Genomic DNA, 22612 nt, shown 5'->3' on the forward strand with positions numbered 1-22612 from the left:
TAATGAAAGATTAGCTTATCAATGAACTTTGCTCAAGAAAGCAACATCAGTGGGACCTTTTAAATCATCCTCTGAAAGCAATAAATAGTACTTGTTACTAATCTGTTGTCTTTGGGTGAGTCAGGTAATAATCTGTCAATGGAGAAACATAAAAAGCCAAAAACATTGCCACACCAATGCCGGAAAAAAGCTGACATGTTATAAATCAATGTTCATAATCAAAATCAGACTCTGTGACAGTTCAGCAGTGCTGGCAGCTGCTGCTGACAGACGGGTCTCAAATGTAGTGCAGTGGGTCATGAAAAATGCACAGTAGGCTGTATTTCACCAAAACAATGTAGATTACAGCTTCATTCACAGTAAAAGGAATCTATTTGTAGAACTATGCAGCAGTTACTCTGAATGTGATGATTCACATTAAGTAAAAGCCTGCAGAAAATTCACTGTGTCCTCTTCAAAGACGGAAAAAAAAAAAAACAGACATGTCTGCAGCTTACAGTGAAAATTCACGTCTGGTGATGTCAGGAGAAAGTGTAACAGATATTCTAAAGCTCATCTCTTAGCTCGGGCTCTTGGCACTCGCCGCTGCCTCTCAGCGTTTTTGCTTGATTAAAAAGCACCCAGGAGTTGGTAAGCGCGTGGTAGGTGCGAGCGCACACCCTGACAGCTTAACATACTGATTATTCAAGCCTCTTAGGCTAAGCCACGGCACTCGAGTGATGAACGTCAACTCCCCTCCCTCCCTCACACAGGCTCCATTTCTCTCGCTCTCTCTTTTATTCTTCATTTGAAAGAGTGGAAAGCCAGTGACAGCTTGCAGAAGGCAAACCTGTTGTCTGGGAAGCAGAGGGGATCAGTGACACAGTGATTCATACACTGCTGCAGCTTTATTTAGACATAATCCACACAGTGCAGGGTCCTCGCTCGCAACTTCTTGTATGACGCTGGTTAGCAATAACCCGGCTGTGTGTTGTCCTACTCTGCAGACCACAGGGAGAGTCCCACCAGTGGGGTTTAATGCATTAGTGGTTGTCTGATGTCCTCCAGAAGGAGGTCAAAGCATTGTGCTGTTTTGTCATTACAGCAAAACTTAGATCATGTGTTTTGTGTTTAGGGACCATTAAAGTATGTTTTCAGCATGTCCAGTCTGTTCCTGTTCAGCTCTGTGTGTTAGCATTACAGTTTCCACTCTACTGCCCATATTCATTTACAGCAATGATAAAGGCTGCTCCTGTTAACTCAGCTTTTCAAGAACGTTTGTCATTCCAGTTAAATGTCAAGACGTGACAGAGAAATGCCACAAAGGCAATATAGGCTGTATCTGTTCAGGTGTTACACCGTGTTGTAAGCCGGGCTCAGGGCGCTCTCAGCTGGTTGGTGAGGCCTTGACTGCCACCACTGAGCCACACCTGACCGACAGATTGGTCCCAGCTGGAGGCTGAGGGAGGAACAGACACAGCAGAAGCTTACCTAGAGATTCAGCTGACATTATGTTCATGTACAATGGAAGAGTGCAGAAAAATCCCCCTCTTCTGCCGGAGTTTGGGAAATCTGTTTTTTTTTTTGTTTTTTTTGTTTTTTTTAATCATTTTGTTATTATTATTATGGTTATTATTTTTGGGTAATGCCTTTCCTGATAGGACAGCTCAGAGTGAAGATACTGCAGTAGGAGGAGAGTGTGGGGGAAGCACGCAGCAAAAGTCAAGGGTCGGATTCGAACCAGGACTGGCCGCAGGACCTCTGCACATGGGACGCATGCTGTAACTGCTGAGCTAAAACCAGCATCTTTAAAATGAAGCTTTTGTTTGAAATGCTCAAATATTTCTCAAACATGCAGCCACTGTGGTGTTTGAAAATATGTGTTTTTCAACGAGGAAAAGGCGCAGTATGGCTTAAATGAAAATAGTAGAAGACACCCAATTCATTGTCCTGATTTTGTAGTGTTCTAATCCATGTTAAATTTAAATTATAATATGGGACATTCTGAATCTTAACACTGCAAAAATCCAATAAACCCTATGTGGTTACAGTAATGACTTCCTAAAGAGAGTGTAGTCAAACTCCCTCTTGATTTGTTTTTTCTCAGCTACAGTATGTGTTCATATGGACTGGACAACGCTTCCTTCAGCTTGTTTATGTTTCGCTCAGTGGCTCAAACATGTTTCGTACATGGGTTTTTTTCTTCCGAGCAAACCCCTCCTTCATCAACCATTAACCCTGCCAACACGTGGGTGAAGAGAGAGGGAGCCACATCCACCCAGGGACGCGGTTTTTTGGACGCATTATAACGTAGTGTCATGGCAGGAGTACAACTAAAAGAGAACCAACAGACTTTACAATTCACTTCACTTGGATTAGATATAAAACCATCAATGCAATATGATTACTGAGGAGTGTTTAAGACAAAAATTCAAGTCATATGAAAATGTATTTAAGCACCTGCAGCAAGAGGGCTATAGCAGGAATGCAGCAGCTAACTAAATTAAGATATAGATTTAAATTTCCCTATTTATTTTTCTCTGTAAGGTCGGTAGGCTGTTGACCATGATGTGAACTTATAAGTCCATCTTTTTATATTCCTCCATGTTTAGTCTCTCTCATCTGCATCTTATTTCTTATTCTGCCCTCCTATCTTCGAGGAGAGAGAAGGTACAGCTGTGCTTCCTGTTTCCCTGACACACTTTTTCCTGAATGTCGTCTTTATTTTTTTATTTTTGTACTTTTTTTTATTTTTTTTTATTATTATTGTGCCGTTCCCGAAGCATCTGCAGGAGAGGCTGCTAAGTCAGCGAGAACTCAGCCGGGTGTGCTTAAGCAGATGTAGAAAAGGAGGCGAGCGCTTCAGGAGCTTGAGAAAACACTTCCCCGGGTCGCTGCCGCTGGTGGTGCTCAGAGTCTTAGGTTGTGGGTTTGACGTGAGAGAGCAGCCGTAATGAAATGGGGCAGGTCTGAAAATGGAGAGCTTAAAATCCCATTAGCCCTCACTGCACTTTTCCACCTCCCCATATGTACAACCTAATTCATTAATCACTAAAAATTTCAGAGACCCCCGCAGGGGACCCACTTAAGAATTCCATCATGTACTATAAGAGTAACATTTAGAAGCCTGGTGCACCAAAACAATGCAAAAAGTGTGCATTAACTTTAAACTGTCAAAGATTCCTCACCTTACAGCTGAGCCTCGCTGGACACTCCCTTTTTCCCCCCTGTCGATGTTTCTTTTCACATTAGGAAAAGGGAAATGCTCTTAACCCATCCTTCTTCCTCTATTATTCATTTAATGGAATACTGAAACTGTGTCAGTGCAACTGCTCACATACCAGACCTGCTCTCCTGCCTTTGAGACTTTGCTTCTATGCGTGCACGCCCTTTCCTTGTCTTCTTATCTCCTTCTCTGTGATGTTTCGTCACCTGATGACATTTTGGGGTCTATCTGAGATACACCATCTGTTGAGATCAGCCCTGATCAATGGAAACAACAATTGGTACAACTGGAAAGATGTTGTTCAATAAAAGGTCAAAAGAAAAATGTAAAAGCTGCAACTTCTGTTAATAGATTTTCCGATGCTTATTAGACGCCAATAGCTGCAAAATGTTTTCATGTTTTTTTTTTTTGACATGTTGCAAAGATTTTCCAGAGCAGAGGCACAGTCTGTTTTCCCTGCAGGGACAATCTAAAGGGGAAGCAGATTATTTAACCAGCGTGGTGTGATCTGCACACACAGATTTGATAGAACTTGATCCATCGGCTAATTCGCTTTTGTCGCTCTGTGAGAGGGAGGGCCACGTGACATCATGATAACCCCCCACAATCTTTCACCACCCATGAGCTTGTTGCTGTTGTCGTGTGCAAATCTTGTAACTCCTTTCCGCAGGGAGAAAGGGAACCATTTGAAATGTACACAAAAATGCATGGCTGTTACAAAAAGCATTGTGCAAGTGTCTCTATACTCTGCATGTCATAAACATATAGTCGTGTGCAGAGAATAGACAAAAATGCAGCAAAATGTGGGAGGTTCTTCATTTTTTTCCCTCCTCTGTGGGGATTATGGGTAAAGACTCTGAAACATCAAAGAGTTTCAGTGTCGTCGTGTTAAGGAAAGGCTCTGTGCTGAAGGTGTGAAGACGTCAAACGCTGCTTAATGCAAGATGTTAGGCCTCCCCTGACACACACACACACACACACACACACACACAAGATAAATCACACACACTTTCACCATACATTATAAGCCTATACATCATTCATGATTGGCTCTTACAACTAAGTGGTATATAGAAGCATATTTCTGAATCTGAACAGTTTAAATGGGGCTACAAAGCATGCAGGTTTGGGGGATTTACCTTTGATGTGTATTTCCATTCATTACATTTACATCAGAGCACCATGCAGTGCTGTTGAAAGGTCTTCTTAGCCACTGACCTCATTAATGTTGTTAGATCAAACAATCTTTTATCATCTTTTATCTAACATTGAGCTATTAGGTTCTCCACCGCAGGGTCAGAAAGCCACAGGGGGGCTTCAAGACAATTTCGGGGGCTGTGCCTCTATTCTTGGATAACTCTACTGCTTTGCATTTTTGGGCCAACAATCAAATAATAAGATCCTGAATGGGGAACTTCAAGTATTTTACAGTTAAAGTGGTTTAATGTGTCCTCAAATATCAGACTGTCTTAAATTGAGGACACAGTTGTGCAAGATTTGACTTACTGTAACACACACAAAAGAGACAGCCATACCTGCAGTATATATACGAATCGAGGCCTATTGATGAAAACAGCTCTAATACCTGTGTAAATGTAAGTGTTGAAGAGACCCTGTGGAGTTTCTGATCCATAGTAACACAAAGGAGCAATGTATTTATGTGAAGTAGTGCAATTCCCATCCTTTGTGCTGTTCCTAGTAATTGATTAAAAAATGTCCCATAGCACCAATAAAGACACAGAGGAAGCAGACCACAAACTAAAAAATCCTGGTCCACCTGTACACACTGCAGGATTTTAAAATGTTATTAGCAAATGTGTTTGGGTAATTAACTACATTATGCATATTATTAGACCGCAAGGCTCAACTATGTTTTGGTGAGCAACATCTAAAAAAACAAAACAAGTCAAAGACAGCTTTAAGAAGGAGAAAAATGCTTCAAATATATGCCGAAGATATTTTTACAGTTTGTCCACTAGAGGTCCATGACAAGCCCCATCACAATCAATCCATGTTCATAACTCTGATGACAGCCTATTTAAAAATCAGACTTATCAAAAAACTTTTGTATTGTTATGTTCAGTTGCTAAATTGTGCTTCTATGATTGTCATCAAATCTTTTCTACCAGCTGATACATCCCAGTGGGTTTGGACTGGGGAAGGGTAGTGGTTAGGTTCTATTTTTTTTTTTTTTGGCTATTTTGTCTTTACTTGATTGTGCTTAAGAGAGACAGACAGGACATGCAGGGAGGAGAGAGTGATGATTTCATGCAGACAGAGAAGCGCAGGGAACCCCGGGTTGTTGCAGTGAGGACTACAGTCTCAGCACATGTGGTGCCAACTCCAACCGAGCTTAACAGACTTTTGGATCAATTCAACTTCACAAGTCATGGGGCTGTTTATCATGGTTTCTAAAAAACATGACATTAAGGAGATTCCCCTCGTCTTTTCAGGACATAATGATGCTTAATGCATCCAACCATGATGAGGGAATACAAGAAAGCTGCTTTTTCAGGGATTGTAAGCCATAAAGATCATTCCCTAACTGTTAGCCCAGCTCGTGTTGGACTCTGTAATCATAGCCCTGTGGTTAAGACTGCTCTCGAACAATAGCTCTTTTGTGCTTACACATGTTAGAGTAACAGAAAAGGAAAAGGGAAATAAAACAATGCAACCCACTGTCCTCACGTGGGCAAAGTCAGTAGAGGCAGAAGGGAGCGGAGTTAGTTCAACATCATTAAATCTAACTCTGCACCTTGGGGAGCAATCAGGCTCCATTTGCAGTATGTCTTCCCAAAAGAGGGAAAATCAGGTAATACAGCCCGTCAGGAAAATTGACTGGTCAACAGTTTACTTCTGGTAATTTATCAGATTTATTAAAACTGGCACTTTTCATCTGCAGAAAAATTGTCCGACTAAGGGGAAAGGCAGCTGTGCAGTTTGTGTGCACAGACGGCGGCATGTCTCACGATGCATGAAACTCATTTGGCTGACTGTGTATTTATAGAGAAGTGTAGACGGCTTAATAAAGCACATTATAGAACTGTACTTTCCTTAAATGAAATAAATATATGAAAGCGAGATGTGAATCCTGTGTTGCACATTAGTAGAGCGATGAAGTCATTTCCTGTTCATTCTGAAGACGTCTGCAGGATTAATGAGGCTCATATCCACTTCTGCAGGCAGTACGTTATGTTTCTCATATTACAATGAGGAATAAGTTCATCTGTAATTAGATAATTTTCATGAACTACATAAATGTGTGCCTTAGTCTACAAAAAAAAAAAAATTCTTGCATGATTCATATTAAATTGTTCTTCGGTGTGACGAGAAACATCAATGCATTTCTTGTATGAATGAGACAGAGAATTTAGGAGATGAATGAACGCCACAACACCATAAAAAAACAAAAACAAATTCCCCTTAAAAAATGTCTTCCCAAAATGAGAAAGATGCTTGCAGGTTACATATCATGCAGTTAGAAACAGACTGGAGACTGTAAATCTGAGAAATGCTCATAAAATTGATTTAGCGGGCCGTGATAGGATGTCGATCTTGGAATAAATTGGTTGTGGAACTTTATTTATTGAAGGAGTTGCTTGTCACAGCTGATCACACAAAATCCTCTGTGCCGAAATCAGTAAGCTGCTGGTGACCCCCAACTGTTGGAGGGGGATACTGCACCCACATTACAAATCAGGGTTAAGCAGACACGTGAAGCTGAAAGGTGGGATGATGAAGTCTAAAGCCGAATATATTTAATCATCGTTCTTTACAATTTTAGAGGCAGACTGAAAAACAATCAAACTGCAAAAAAAACAGGCGCAATTGTCTTTAAACCTGATGAGATAAAACATATCCCAGATGTGTCAGCATGTCAGAATAATACAAAATAATGTCTAACACTTGATGAGAATGTTTTTGATTTGTATGCAGAGCTCTGTGCCTCACTGCTCACTCACACAGACGTCACAAAGGATAACCTGATGTGAATAAACAGTGAAACAGGATTGATCTGACGGCCCATAAAAAGATCCTGACAGGCTTCAGTTTGATCATATATTCATCTCTCCTCTTCTTCTTATTCATTCAGTAAACATTCAAGTCTTATTTGCATATTGAGCATCAACACTATGACAAACATGACATCACTTTATTCCTGTGCACGCCTGCACACACTACCTGTAAGTGTAAAACTGTCTTCTTAACTTATAAAACCAGTAGAAGATTATTCCCGACCTACAATGCTGACTTTTTATAAGACTTGTGACATTTGATCATATGACATATGAACCTTTTTACAATATAAGATCCTCATGTTAGGACCCTTTGTTTGTACTACAGTCGAGGTTAAGCACTCGAGGTGGATTTCTGTTTGTCAAGGAAACAGTCTTCAAAAATCTTTGTGATCTTAAAAAACACACAAACAGGCTTTTATTGATCACTCACAGCTTTCATCATTCCTGTTGTCACTCTTGTATAAGCTTGGTTGTTTTTAGCAAAAAAGCTGTTTTAAAAGTGATTTTGTTTTGTTGTGGTCTTCAGTTTTGCCTTTCTTATATAATAACATAATTTCATGATGTGTTAAAATTATGTTTTTTATTCTTTAATTGTATGGAACTGAAGCATTAAAGCATACTATAAAAATGAAATTATAAAATAATACAAATGTATTTTTTTTGTCTTTATTTTGCAGTTTTCACGACAAGACCGACTTCACTGGATCTTCTCTGGAAAAGGTAAGTCACTTTTGTGACAAATTAACAGAAAATGGGATGAAGAAAGTAAATTATCGGTCACTATGGTGCATCACCACAAAGTCTGTTTGAATGTTAAGTAACTTCTTGAATAGAATGAGTAATAAGATGTGATTCATTTGAAGAGTTGTGTTTGTCCTCTGTGTTCGTCTGTGACATAATTTTATGTACGTTTTTTTCTAAAATATCTTAATTAGAGTTAAAAAAAGATAAGGTGGAAAGGCACATTGTACTGAAGACAAGCTGTTGATTTAGATTTTAAATATTGTGTGGGCCATGCTTTGGTATAAAAAATACTTATAGTGTGTATGGCAAGAAAGCAGTTTAAATGTTATATTTTGTCTTATAGTTACTTCTTTCAAAGGTATTTGCACAGTATATCTACAAACACTGGTAATAAGCCAAAACATGACACCACATGCAAAGAGAAAAGGCTCACATGGCCTTGTCTTTTCAACCTGCATGCACACACAGCACCAGCACACCCTGCACGCACACACACACACACACACACACACACACACACACAAACACACACACACACACACACACACACACACACACACACACACACACACACACACACACACACACTCGACATTCACTGTGATGAGCAGGCAGAAAGGAGAGCCTCTCTGGGCATAAATATGTCCAGCGTCAAGATATACAACTGGCAATTCCATCTGCAGTTGAAGCCTCGTCGATTGCTTTTTGCCCCTTCCCTGCAACTCATGCAGGCGTGCAATACACACCCACCAAAAAGGTGGCCTTGCACACGTGCACGCACCACACAGGGCACATAATACACACACAATGCAGAGGGGTCAAAGAAGGGATATCTATAAAATGAAGTATGCAAACAAGGCCATCCATCCACACAGACGTGTGTGTGTGTGTGTGTGTGTGTGTGTGTGTGTGTGTGTGTGTGTGTGTGTGTGTGTGTGTGTGTGTGTGTGTGTGTGTGTGTGTGTGTGTGTGTGTGCAGCAGAGCAGCACCCTGTAACCAAGGGAGCAGTCGTGGTCAGGATGGGAGAACCAGGGGGCTTCGTGGTCACTTTCAATATAAATCCAAAACAATGAGTGGCTGATGATTTGTAACAGCTGATATCCAAACACTCCTCTGTTCAGTTTTGCACACACACACACACACACACACACACACACACACACACACACACACTTTCAGCTTTCAGTAATCCCCGACTGTTTGCAATGACTACTCGCTCACTTTTCAAAATAGAGCATAGCCCGAATTCAGAAATGTTAAAGATCATAATTTACGAGAAGCTTCATGCCACTGAGTGATTGAAAATACTACACATATAAACAATACAGTATAGGAACTGAAAGCAACTGCAAAGCATGATGGTACTTTTTCTCTCACCTGATGTGATAAAATGAAATCTACCACATGTCAATAAATTGGAAGAATTCAAGTACGTTCATCACTTTTGAGTAGGTGATAGCAGTATTGATCAGGGAGAAAGACAGAGGGCATTGTACTGTATGCTCCATGTATTTACTGAAGCTGATGTTTTATAATTAAAGTGGAGCTTTCACAGGTCAGATATTCTATTTTAGGGAACAAATACAAGCTAGAAGGCTCAGAAACCACAGCTCATGTTGGAAAACATTAAAACATATGATGTTTTACTGTTCCTACTTAGCTGACTGATCTTGGTGGTTCAATTTGAGCACATTCATTTTTTTTATTGCAGGGAGAAAGAAATAGTATGTGGAGATCGGAGAAATTACCCCATCAATAGGAATCCTTTGTATTTTTGGGGTTTGGCAGGACAGTGGACAGAGCAAGAAATAAAGGACACAGAGTGGGGCTTGATATGCTGGAAAGGAGCCGCAGATTGGACTGAACTTGGGCCGTCCACTTGGAGGACCACAGCCTCCGTCCGTGGGGCGCGACCCAACCATCAGGCCATCAGCGCCCCATCAATAACCATTCTAACTGAACCATGAAATAGAGTTACAAAATGGTTTAAAGTGGTGTAATGCTGTGCGGACCGTTGGATGGGCCCAACTCAACTTGCAGAAACGTGCATTCAAGGATCTTTAAAATAACATCACTTTCACAAGGCTGCTCAATCTCTTTAAATTACAGACACCAAAACTATAACTTTGTTGAAAATAAAACACGACATGCCTGAATAATGAACTCAGGGGACATTTACTAAATAACTTAAACTGCATTTTTATTGTAATGGCTTATAGTTGTAGAGTTTTCTTGACGCTGAAGTTTTTATGTTTTGTGCAGTATCCAAAAAAAAAAAAAAAACTCCTCTGAAGCAAAAATCCCTGAAACGCAGCAGTCAAGAGAGCTGATGCACCCTCTCCAATAAACGTGGCGTTACTAATCCCCCCCTCACACATGACAAGGCCGAGTCATCTTACACACAATGAGTGGTCTCCCTCTAAATGACTTCAAAGCAGAGCGTTTGCCACAACACACACTTGAGTGATGGAAGTACATTTCTGTCAGAAGCAGACAGGGTTAACTAAACAAGCAATTTCCGCACGGCAGCATTTGCTAAAAAGCTCGATGGGGCAAGCTAAGCTCCTGTGATTGGCCTTTGTGTGTGAAAGTGACCACTTAAGTGCTGTGCAGCCCCTCCTGAGTGTGTTTGGAGGCATAAGCATTTCCTCTGACTTTCTGCATGCTCGTACTCTCCTCTTAGTGTGTGTGTGTGTGTGTGTGTGTGTGTGTGTGTGTGTGTGTGTGTGTGTGTGTGTGTGTGTGTGTGTGTGTGTGTGTGTGTGTGTGTCCTTGAGAACAGGCCGTGCGCCTGCACACTCACTGGTGCATTTGTTGTTATTTTGCTGTGTTTGCATGTGTGAGAGAGTACATCTGTGATTTTTAACAGTCAGCGTCATTGTGTTGTAGTTTGGTGTGTTTTCATTATTACACACAAGAAGAAAGAGAAAATATCGACACAATCACAGAGGATGATCCCTGACTCAGAAATGTTCACAGACAAAATACAAAAGTCATCTTAATGCCATGTTACTGATACAGTAGTATTTCTTATTAGGGGGTTATGCAGTCAAAAAAAACAGAAGATCTCCTTTTTAATGCTTCATCTCAGCTCATTTTCTTGGACGTTATTCTGTAATGTGGTCGTGATTTAGTGACGATTGTTCTTCAGTGAGCAGCCACAAACTAGTTTTTATAACTATGGAATAAAAAACAAGGTGAAACTACCTCTTGACCTGTAGTTACAACTAAACAAGCTTCAGTGATTTACAATTCACTTCAAAATCCTTCCACTTCCACAGACATAGTTTTGCTTTTAAAGCACTCGTGTTAATAATTACAAGAACTATTTAATGTTTATATATATATATATATATCATATATGGTCCTCCCTTTGTGTGGGCGTCTGTGTGTTAGTGCAAGAGAGAGAGAGAGAGAGAGAGAGCGAAAGAGAGAGCGAGAGAGAGAGTGAGTGAGAGAGAGAGAGCGAGAGAGAGCGAAGGAGAGAGCGAGAGAGAGAGAGAGAGAGAGAGAGAGTGAGAGAGAGAGCGAGAGAGAGCGAAGGGGAGAGCGAGAGAGAGAGAGAGCGAGAGAGAGCGAAGGAGAGAGCGAGAGAGAGAGAGAGAGAGTGAGAGAGAGAGCGAGAGAGAGAGCGAAGGAGAGAGCGAGAGAGAGAGAGCGAGAGAGAGAGCGAAGGAGAGAGCGAGAGAGAGCGAGAGAGAGCGAGAGAGAGAGAGAGAGAGAGAGAGAGAGTGAGAGAGAGAGCGAGAGAGAGCGAAGGAGAGAGAGAGAGAGAGAGAGAGAGAGAGAGAGAGAGAGAGAGTGGGGTTGAGTCCTTCAGTGGTCGGGGTCAGCACCCTAATCAAAGAAGGGGATGATATTGTGTGAGGATATTTAATGAGAGGATAAAAGCAGAAGGGGGGGAGGAGTATTAGCCTTTTTAGATATTATTAAACATTGATAGTGTTGGGGGGCTGGAGCACACTGGGGTCTTTTCATTGACTTTCATGCTGCATGTTAATACGGTTTCACCTCTGGGGACCTCCACCACCCCCCAACCCCCCCAAACCCAACCCTCAGTTCAGCGCTGAAGCTAAAGGCAAGATCTGATCGCCACCCCGCTTCTGAGAGTCTGAGGATAAGATTAGTGGCTCTGCTAGTGTGTGTGTGTGTGTAGATGATATGAGGTCATGCACTCTCTCTTGCTCTCTTTCTGTCTATTGCTCATGACGTATGATACACGTTTATTATAAGTGTGATAAAACGATCAAAGGCTGGAAGAGATTTGCATATTTTAATCCTACACTTAATCCTAAAAGGAACTTCAAATACTTTCATACTGTAGAATGTGGCTGGATATAGTGTAGTTTATACTGTAGAGTGTGGCTGGATATAGTGTAGTTTATACTGTAGAGTGTGGCTGGATATCGTGTAGTTTATACTGTAGAGTGTGGCTGGATATAGTGTCGTTTATACTGTAGAGTGTGGCTGGATATCGTGTAGTTTATACTGTAGAGTGTGGCTGGATATAGTGTCGTTTATACTGTAGAGTGTGGCTGGATATAATGTAGTTTATACTGTAGAGTGTGGCTGGATATAGTGTAGTTTATACTGTAGAGTGTGGCTGGATATAATGTCGTTTATACTGTAGAGTGTGGCTGGATATAGTGTAGTTTGGACCTAGATTACCTTTGCTCTTTTTTTTACCTTTAGAACCAAACATGTTTTTACTAATACACTAAATATTCTGCATCACTGAGCACATTGCTCATTTGTCTAAAAGTGTGTGAAGATCGACTGACTGTTAAGATATGTTTGAAATTCTGTTTACATCCCTGAATCCTGTTCAGAACAATTCTGATAATAAACATTTGAATGATTTATTTATTTCATTATGTACTCCTGGGAGCAAATTGAAGAAGAGAAAGCTCAAATTGCATGACAGGAAATAAGTAAATGATTGCCTTTATTACCCTAAAAACTGAATACATTAATGTATTAATCTAAAGGAAAAGCGCTTACATGTCATTTAGCCTGTAACTTTATCGATAATAATCTTGCAGATGTTATTTATGGTTTCATTAATCTGGACATATTTTTTGTCCCCAAAATGTCAGGAAACAATGCAAAGGCCAACCACCTTCCTACAGCTTAATGTGATATTATTTATTTAAAGATTTTTACTTTACCAACAAATGCAACTTCAAAATATTATATATATATATGTATATATCATTATTTTATCAAAAGACAGAAATCCAGCAAACTAGAAGGTAGAACTGTAGAGTGTGTTGCCAGGTTTGCAAGATAAAATATGATAATTCACTAACTGTAAAACATTTACAATTTGTTGTTGTTGATTTACACATTAATTAATTAATTAAGGCAAGGGGGTTGGGGGTTCAAGGCACTGAACCCCCAACTGCTCTGATGCGCTCTCTTCTTAGCAGCTTGTAGCAGCCCCTCATCTCTCCACTGATGCATGTCCACAGGTCCTGTTTGTGCGTGTGTGTGATGTCCCTATAAAATAACAGCGTGTAAACCGAATTTCCCCTCAGGGACTAGGGATTAATAAAAAAATACTTAAATGTTTTTTTTTGTGTGGCTTTACCGCAGAGATAGGACAGTGTATATAGTCAGAAATCATGGATTTACATTAATTTATTCATTTATTACTTGAGCATTACTTTTCACAGTTTGTTAATGTGCGGTAATACACTGTTATCTCCAGTGACCAATTATAGAAGCTTATTGTTACATTTCTTTATATATTTTCACCCCGAAATATTTGAACCCTTGCTCTCAATACATAAATACTTAACCTCCGGCCTTCACTGTTAAAAAAAAAAAAAATCAGCTGAATCCTGTGAGGCATGTAAATCACCAACAGAGGGCAGTCATCTCCTACTAAAGCGGCTCAGCAGCTCACAGGAATTCAAACCACTGTATATACTCTACATGGTGTGTGTGTTTGTGTGTGTGTGTGTGTGTGTGTGTGTGTGGGTGTGTGTGTGTGTGTGTGTGTGTGTGTGTGTGTGTGTGTGTGTGTGTCGTACAGCTGGGGGTGGCTGGGTACACTACTCATGGATGGAGAATGAGGGAGCTGTTTCAGTAAAAATGTGAAAGTTATAGGAGATCCTAAATGAATACATTTATCTCATTCACAGGAACTCGTCTCTTCGCCTCCCCTGGAGTTTGTCGGTCAACTCAACTGCACAATGTAAGAAAGCCATTATTGTATCTCCTCCACCAAAAGGAGCACTTGATGTTTTTTCACTTCATGCTGCATGATAACGCACAAAATATTTTTTAAACAGCACAGGAGTGCATTATTGTGCTTTCACATATTCAGAATTGCCTTTTCCTTTCTCTGACAGACCTGCTGACATTTCTACTTCCTATAATTAAGTTGATCTTCTACACTTCTGCTGGCCAGGTGCAGCCAAGTAAGTAGTCTCATTAAATTGAATTTATGTCATTACAAGCGTTATTAGGCCCAATGTTTATCCTCAAGTCAGAAAACCCACTTTCCGAAAGAGCACTTTTATACCCAGGGGCTTTCTATGGCCTATTGTATAGATTTTAAGAAAGTTTGAGGCACAAACTTCCACAGGCGGATTCAAATTTACGACAATTCAGAAAAGTATTTGAATGCAGCATATGGCCATTACAAACACACTAAAGTATAATTATTCAAATTACTGTTTTTTTTTTTTTTTTAACAATCATTCTGTATCATCAATTCAAGTGGATTTGATCAAAGCATTTGTTTCTGCAAACTATCTGAATCCACTATGTACAGAATCGTCTTAGAAATCTTCATAAAGTTTCAATATTCCTGAAAAAAGACATCTAAAGTAATCGGTTAAATCACACCATTTAGCTTAACTGGCTTCTTAGCATCTAATGGTTTTTATCTACGTCCAGGATCACCAGTTCTCAAATCCTGCTCTTCATTTGAACCCAAAAATAACAGAGTGTTCAAATAGTTGTTACCAAGAAGTCCATGTTTCATGTTAAATAAGAGAAGAGTTTAGTTTTGCTGTCTCCAGCTGGTAATCTCCCTCGGTGGATAACGCTGTGTAATGTGTCTCTGACATCAGAGTGAGGAGAGTGGAGCACACATTACTCAGAGCAGTAGTAAAAATGTTTTAGTTGTGACAGTGACAGCAGGAGCCAACGAGCCGTAATATCAGAACATCAGTAGCAGCCTCCATATCTTTATCACTGACAGCTGGTAATATTGGCAGAAGCAGATTCATAGTAGTACTGGGGCAGATGGGAGTCTAATATTCTTTTCTATTAATGTAATTTACATTTTTTTATTTGATTTATTAGCGGATTAGTTTGTTTAGCAGTAATTGGTTCATTCATGTAAACAATGTCTTGGTCCTGAACAGTAAAGTAGTGAGAGGAGGAACCACCTGGACCAACAACAATTATAGACTCTGTAACAAGTCTTAACTTTTTAATTGTTTTCCACTTGAGAAATTATTATTATTATTATAGCAATTATTAAAGCTTATGACTCATTGTTTCAGTTATCAGTTTATAGTGTTTATTGTGTATAAAATCTAGCTTTTATGAACTCCCTTCAGATTACGCTTTTAAAGGGATAGTTTGTTATTTTTAAAGTTGGGTTGCATGAGGTACTTGTCAATAGTAGTTTTATAATCCTCAGTAGTTGTCGGACAGCGTTTATCCTCTCTAAAGAAAGACCGGACGGAGTGCAGACACAGAAGCTAGGCCTTACAGTTATGCAGACGAGGTTGATTGCCTAATGGTTATGTCGCACGCTCAGTGTACGAAGGCTGTGATCCTCGTTGCAGTGGCTGTAGGTTGCGAGTCCGACCTCGGCCCTTTGCTGCATGTCATCCCCCACTTTCTACTCCCAACATTTCCTGTCTCTCTTCGGCTGTCCTTTCTAATACAGGCAAAAAAATCACCCAAAAATATAACTTAAAAAAAAAACCCACAAAAAAGATATAAATAAAAAAATGTGCACTGCATTGAGAATATTCTAAACACTTTTCTTTTCTGCTGGCATGCTCTTTTGTTTTAGCATTACTTCAGCACATCACAAGTGCAAGTGTTCCTCCGCCTTCTCTCTGGCCGGTCTCTCCTTAAAGGGAACACACTGACTGGTATCTCCTGTGGCTCGAGAACTTTCTATTGAAAAGTCCCTCATACAACCCCACTTCAAAAATAATACCAAACTATTCCTTTAATTGGCAGGAGAAAATACATTTTCTTTCGGTTAGGTTTAGCCACCTGTAGCCCTTTGTTTGATGACTAAAAATGAAAATCATAGACCTGTTTAATACATTAGGTTTTACCCAAAGTGACCCAAGGCCCAGTGTCATTATAAATATTTAGCTAAAACCATTATCCCCATTATCCAGCTAAATAGTTTTTAAAAAGATCCAGCATTTTTACATCTTATTCCACTGATCTGTTCAGGTGTACGGCCCAGACATCCAGTCCTCTCATTCTGCTGGAAGGCTGCCAGCCACAGGTCACATGACCTGGAAGAAAAAACCTAGGAGACTTTTTGGATCCCTCTTCGGTCAGACAACCACTCTAATTATTATTCACTTACACAAACTTTGAGCAACATGATTGATGCTTTCCTTCAAAATGTACAGAACCTACATAAACATACCAAAGAGAAAAACCAGCTGCATGTGTAATACACCATTTTGTTGCTTTGGAATCCAAAACCAACATTTTGAAGTACAAGTTTGATACACAATCACTGCATTTACACAAACTTGTTTAAGACGATTCTTATCCTGTCTCTTTTCACATCTTTTCTTTTTCTCTGGGCTTTAGCGTGGGCTGGCTCTCAACCTGAAGGGAAGTCCAAAGGCTGATGAACTGACCTCCGTTGCTCTGGTGTCCTATATGCCCTGAGAACACTACCAGCGCTAACCTGGTGAGTAACGACACTCATTTGATCTGTCGATAGTAAACTGATGGGATTCACGCGCTTCCATTTCAGAGAAGTTTAAGAAGGCAGGTGTCCGTGCTTGAAATGTTGATGATGGCAGATGTGGGCTGTGCCATCGCCTTTAGCCTTCTATTTGTGTTATTACATTTGTTCAGAAGGTAATGATAAAATATGGAAAAGATTGTCCATCAATAGAAGGGGTACTTATTGTTTTTGTCTACGCTCATTATTTCCATTTTCTCCTCCCTCTTCTTTATCCTACTTTCTCGGCGCATCCACTCTAAATGCTGTTTTCTCTTCATCTAACACAGCCGTTAATGTCAAGCAAAACTCTATAAGAACTCAATGCACTTCCTGAATGGCTCATATTTTATATTGTGCCTTTAGTAAGATAATGTTGTTTTGGGCGAGACTATTCATTCAAGATGACATATGGACGTATTTGCAACATCTTCACATCAAAAGTTGGACGGTTTAAGCATGCAGCTTTTTTAGTTTTGTTGCCTGTAGGGAGGTAAAGATTATAAGCAGAATCTGATGCAGAAGGGTGGCCAAAGAAATAATAGACATTTACAAATGAAACAGGTCTGACAACAAGAATTGATCCAATGGAGAAACAGCGGCCTTTCTGTAATCTTTGTTTTAAACACTTTCATTTGCAGTGAACTGAATAAAAATGTTTTTTTTTTGCATTGAAAAATCGACTTGATATATCTTCCTGGCTGACCTATATGTTTGGCCTACTGTTTTTCTTTTTGTTTGAGTAGTAATGGTCGTTGGTTTGTAGGTGCATTAACACCACTTCTTGCACTACGAGCACATGTTGGATGGAAACACATGATGTAAGCTGTAGCTTGACAAAGAGCAGCGTACTAACGGCAATTACTGTGAAGACAGAAAATATTCCTCTACTTGTAAGGCTTAAAAACACGCCGGAGAGACATCAGGGATGTGTTGCTGCTTAAAGTTGTCATTTGGAAAGAAGAATTGTCAATGTGTTCACATATCACTCTGCTTTTCTGATGAAGCGCAGCGATCAACTTTAAATGGACTGTATTTATAGCACTTTTCTAGTCTTTCTGCGCTAAATCTTAGCGCTTTTACATAACATGTCACATTGGGTCAATCAGTATAAACTAATGACATTCATACACATTCAGACGCCTCATTCATACTCAAGAGTAAGTAAGGGGTTTATCGACTTGCCCAAGGTAACTTTGAAGTGAAGACTTAAGGAGCTGGGATCGAACCACCAACCTTCCACTGAACCACAGCCGCCTGATCAATGCTTACATATGACACAAATCTATCAGAACAATGTGTGTGAGGATAAGTGAGTGTGCATGTAACTGCAATTTGCACCTTTTGATAAATACCAGCCTCACAGCCAAACCAATATATATATTGCTGTGACTATTATCGCATAGCTGTAATTTTGTCTTTGAAAAAGTTAACATATGCTGTCAGCCCAGCATCATCTGCGTTATTTGAAAGCTATAAACATCAATACAGTGAGGGGGAAGAAGGAGGAAAAATACACTTTAATGTTTTTCTGCATAAAAACCATTAGGCTGTCAGCCTGTTTGAATTTCAATCCTTTGAGCCTGTCTGTACGTCCCTTCACATACACATGCATGTGTGTTTTGACGATAAAATACTTGCAGCAAAGCTTTATAGATCGATCCTCAGGAAATACATATATCCAAGCTGGTCTCCACAGAGTCCTGCTCTGGACTGATGTGACTACATCAGCAGATACTGGCTTCCTTGTATACAGACAGATTTAACCAGGTAAGCTGTTACAGGGAGCAGTTTGATGAGGACAGTATTTACCACCATAGCTCTTGTGACGATTTTTTTTTTAGCTCCATAGACTGTAAAATGAGAAATGTTAAAACCAGATCTGCAAAAATACAAAGATGTCAAATATAAATGAGCATGTTGAAAGTTGCTTTCATAGCATGATTCTTCAGACACATTATTTAACTCTCAAATTTTGCAAGGGAGATTTCCCTAGTGTCAAATGCTAGCTAAACAACCATCTACATGCCTCTGTCTGATTGGCTACCTGTATTGTCTATCTAATAAAAATATAGATGTTGGGTCAGGATTCCGTTGTGATGCTTAAGATGAGAGCTACAGTAGACACAGCTGCAGCAGATCATGTTCATTTTTTGTGAAGAAGTCTGAATTTAAAAAAAAACTACCATGTAGCGAGTAGGACATTAAAGTAACACCAAAGTCAGTAGACCGTTCATAGATGGTTTCAGCCCTTAGACTGTGATGATTTTAACTTACTTGAAATAAGAAGCCATTTCTATAAAGCTTGGATTTGTTTGCATCAATTTAGCGACTACTCTTAATAAGGCTAAAGTTTAACCAACATCCGACACTTGAGGCACTTGATGCGTGTCAGAAGACGCACAGAGCCCAGACTGGATGAGTCATCATGACAGAAGAAGCCGCCCATGTGCAGACGCTGCGGTATTCCAATTCAGGGAGCAAATGTGACAAAATTGCAGCTTTTCTTCAAAACTGACAGATGTCATTGTGGGTTGACACGCATCAAAACCCAGCCAGTGTGGGCTTCCATGGGAAACAAAGGAAGGAGATGTTTGACTGACGTCATGTGCGTGTTTAGTCATCAATTCTGTGCAAAATGATCCTACTAGGACAGACGCCAGAGAGCGACACTATAGGCACTATCATCAGTCATACTGGAGAAACTGTAACGTGCAGACAGTTGAATCTCAGCTGCAAAGCTAATATTTTCATACCATGACAAGTGTGCACAGTTGCATGTCTGACCAACTGAATCCAACGACTATTGTGTGCTTATAAAAAACACTTTAACAGGGTCATGCAATCACTTGCTGATATAGCCTCCCTCTGTCATCGCTTGTCATGACTAAATGTACTTTCAGTTGAGACTAATTAAAGTAGTTCAGCCCACCTAAACTTTTCCTATTTGTCGACAGACTGTTTCTGAAGTGTTATAATAAAGTGCTTCTTTTTTGCTGTCTTGAACGGAGATTGTTAAAGCTCTCCTAACTACAGTCGACCCTGCAGCTGACAGTTTGAGTTAGATCAAACAACTGACAGCAGACGTACAACATCTCCTTTTTAATTATACACTAAATGGAAAGAGTGGGTCTGATTCCTATTCACTGTGTTCCCCGTTTTTATAGTTTCAAATCTGCATTAAACAGCCATACTTGGTTTGATCCTAACTATGTTTAGATGATGCCGGGTGGGCTACCCTTTCTGCCCAAAGAGATTTTCTGAATTAAATATTTAAATACTTTCTTCTTATCAGTTGCCATAAACTGCATTTTCTGCTTATTCCCCTCTATTAGTTCTCTTTAATATCAACATCACAGACAGTCAGTACAGCCAGCATGATGTGACATGACTTTGGATTTTGAAATTGAACTCACATTTATGTTCCAGTGCAAAAACATGCAGCTTGAAAGTAGAAACAGAAAAGGCAGAAGTTGTCACTTAGTTGGTTCGTATCCACTAGACTTTTTTTTTTATTTGATCAGAAAAAAAGAGTTAAAGTAAACATCTACCAACACAAGCGACTATTTCTGTTTTTCATTTTCGTTCACTAACCAACAAGTATCCATATTGATGCTTTTGGTGAAAGCTTAAAGAATATCAGAATAAAAAATATGCTCAAATAAAACTAAAGAAAGGAGATGTTATAGTTCAGCTTGTACTTTAATGACTTGTAGGGATAATGGTGATGTGTGTCCGGTGTTGGTGTGTGTTGCTAGCGTCCTAGTGTGAGTATGATTATTCAGCTCAAAGTGACCACACAGGTGCTTTTACTGATGTTGTCCAATCGGACGTTCGCATGTAGACAGACTTGATTGACACATGAGTACGTCACATAGTTCCCATAAGATGGTATTTCAGTTTCCAATGAGTCACATAGTTTCAGGTAGAGCTGGGTATTGTCCATGACCTAACCTTTCAATTCGATTTGAATTCTTTCTGTCACGATTCTATATTCGATATTGATCAATATGGTTCAAGATCGATTTAATAAAACATACAGGTGACAGAAATACCCAGATAACTTATCACAGTACCTTCTGATATTTGTTAAATAATCATGTGTGCATTGTTTGTCAAGGTTTAGAACAAAATGACTCAAAAATATATTTTATCGTTTCATTATTCTTTAATAAACAAAGAATAAAACATTAAAGTACAATATGATCTAAAGTGCACATTTGTGACTGAGCTGAATTTGCAGCAAAATCGTAATAATAAACAGAACAGCGCTGTAATGGCCTGGACAAAAACTATATGTAAAGTGCACAATTGTGCTTGAACTGAATTCACAGCATCCCAAGTGCTCCCTAGTGGAGTTGTGCGTCATTACAATGAAAAAAAAAAAACACGATCTCATGATTTCCCTGAATCAATATTGAATTGGGAAAATAATAATTGCACTGCATTGATGAATCAATATTTTTAACCAGCCCTAGTTTCAGATGTTTAATTTCCCAGTGGCCATAGTGTTATCTGATTGTCTCAAGAAAGGAAAAAGCTCTTTTTCACAGCGGAAGGGCTTGAAATGGAGCAGGGCTAGAAACTGAGGTTAACCCCCCACCCCCTGTGAAAACTGAATGGGAAAGGGGAATAGGAGTACTACCTGTGAGCTTGACTGGGAAATTTAACAAGTCTTAATTCAACCCCTAACTCTTCTTCATTTTAAAAAGTCACAATTATTTTCCAGCCTCCTGTCTGTGTTGTTGTAATGAATCTTTAAACACACCATAATTACATGAAATACCTTTAAATTGTGTCTACTTGATAGATTTTCACAAGGTATGACTGCCTGACAGAAAACAACATCTATCGACATTAAAGAGTAAGCTAACAAAGATGAATGCAGACTAAGCTAGAAAATCTGTGTTTTCTCAATACAGACACAGACATGTTAGCAGTCTTTTACCTTAATGCAAGGAAGGAATTTTATTGAAAATATTCATTTTCTCTCTAATTACCACTGAGAAGACATTAGTCAAAGCCCCCCAAAATATGGAAATATGATTGTTATGCCCCAACATAAGAGGCATGGTCACAGAGAAGATTCACTCCGTGGGGTTGTCTGACAACTACTGGGAACTATGTTTATGATACAGGATTTAATCAGCCTGTAAAGATGAAAGAGTTCAGAGTTCAGTGCTGTTGCTACAGGAGGAGTTAAAAAGGATGGAGGATTTTGCTCTCAGTTCCTTTTTGGGTTCAGTATTTGATCACAGTTGGTCTTTGTCCCTCCTGCTGATATTATCTACTGTTAGTTAACACCATTTCGTTTTTGGGATTTATCTTTGAAAATGCAGTCATGGAAAACATGTTTCAATGGGATTAGAATTAGATTCACCGCCTGAGGTTATTTGTTGTACACTGAGCAATAACATGCCTGTTGAGTCATTTGTTTTTCGCCCAATTGTTAATCCTTCTAGGTTTGATAAAAGCACCTCTGTACAGATCATATCAGATCTACAGTGCTTCTTCTATATTGGTAGATGCATGTTTAGACTTTTTGTTTTCTTCACGATTGACAATCCAGCCACACTTTACCATCTTAAAGCCAAACAAGAATAATCCAGAAGGAAGGATGATTCTAAAATCACAGTGACCTCTCTGCACTTCCTTCTTTTACTCCTTCACGCTGGCTTTCAGAGGAATACCTT

At 39.6% G+C, this 22612-nt stretch overlaps 1 protein-coding gene across 8 annotated transcripts in view; it reads left to right on the plus strand.

Moving 5' to 3' along the window:
- LOC132987065 (poly(rC)-binding protein 3) overlaps positions 1–22612 on the plus strand; it is a 67294-nt gene that overhangs the window by 9642 nt on the left and 35040 nt on the right. For all 8 annotated transcript variants that reach the window (XM_061053855.1, XM_061053854.1, XM_061053859.1 and 5 more), the window contains exons 2-6: positions 7902–7944; positions 14116–14168; positions 14326–14394; positions 16409–16514; positions 16781–16883. The gene's annotated coding sequence lies outside the window, so the exon portion shown is untranslated. The remainder of the gene's footprint in view (positions 1–7901; positions 7945–14115; positions 14169–14325; positions 14395–16408; positions 16515–16780; positions 16884–22612) is intronic.

This window comes from Labrus mixtus, chromosome 13 (genome assembly GCF_963584025.1).
Source record: "Labrus mixtus chromosome 13, fLabMix1.1, whole genome shotgun sequence".
Taxonomy (NCBI): Eukaryota; Metazoa; Chordata; class Actinopteri; order Labriformes; family Labridae; genus Labrus; species Labrus mixtus.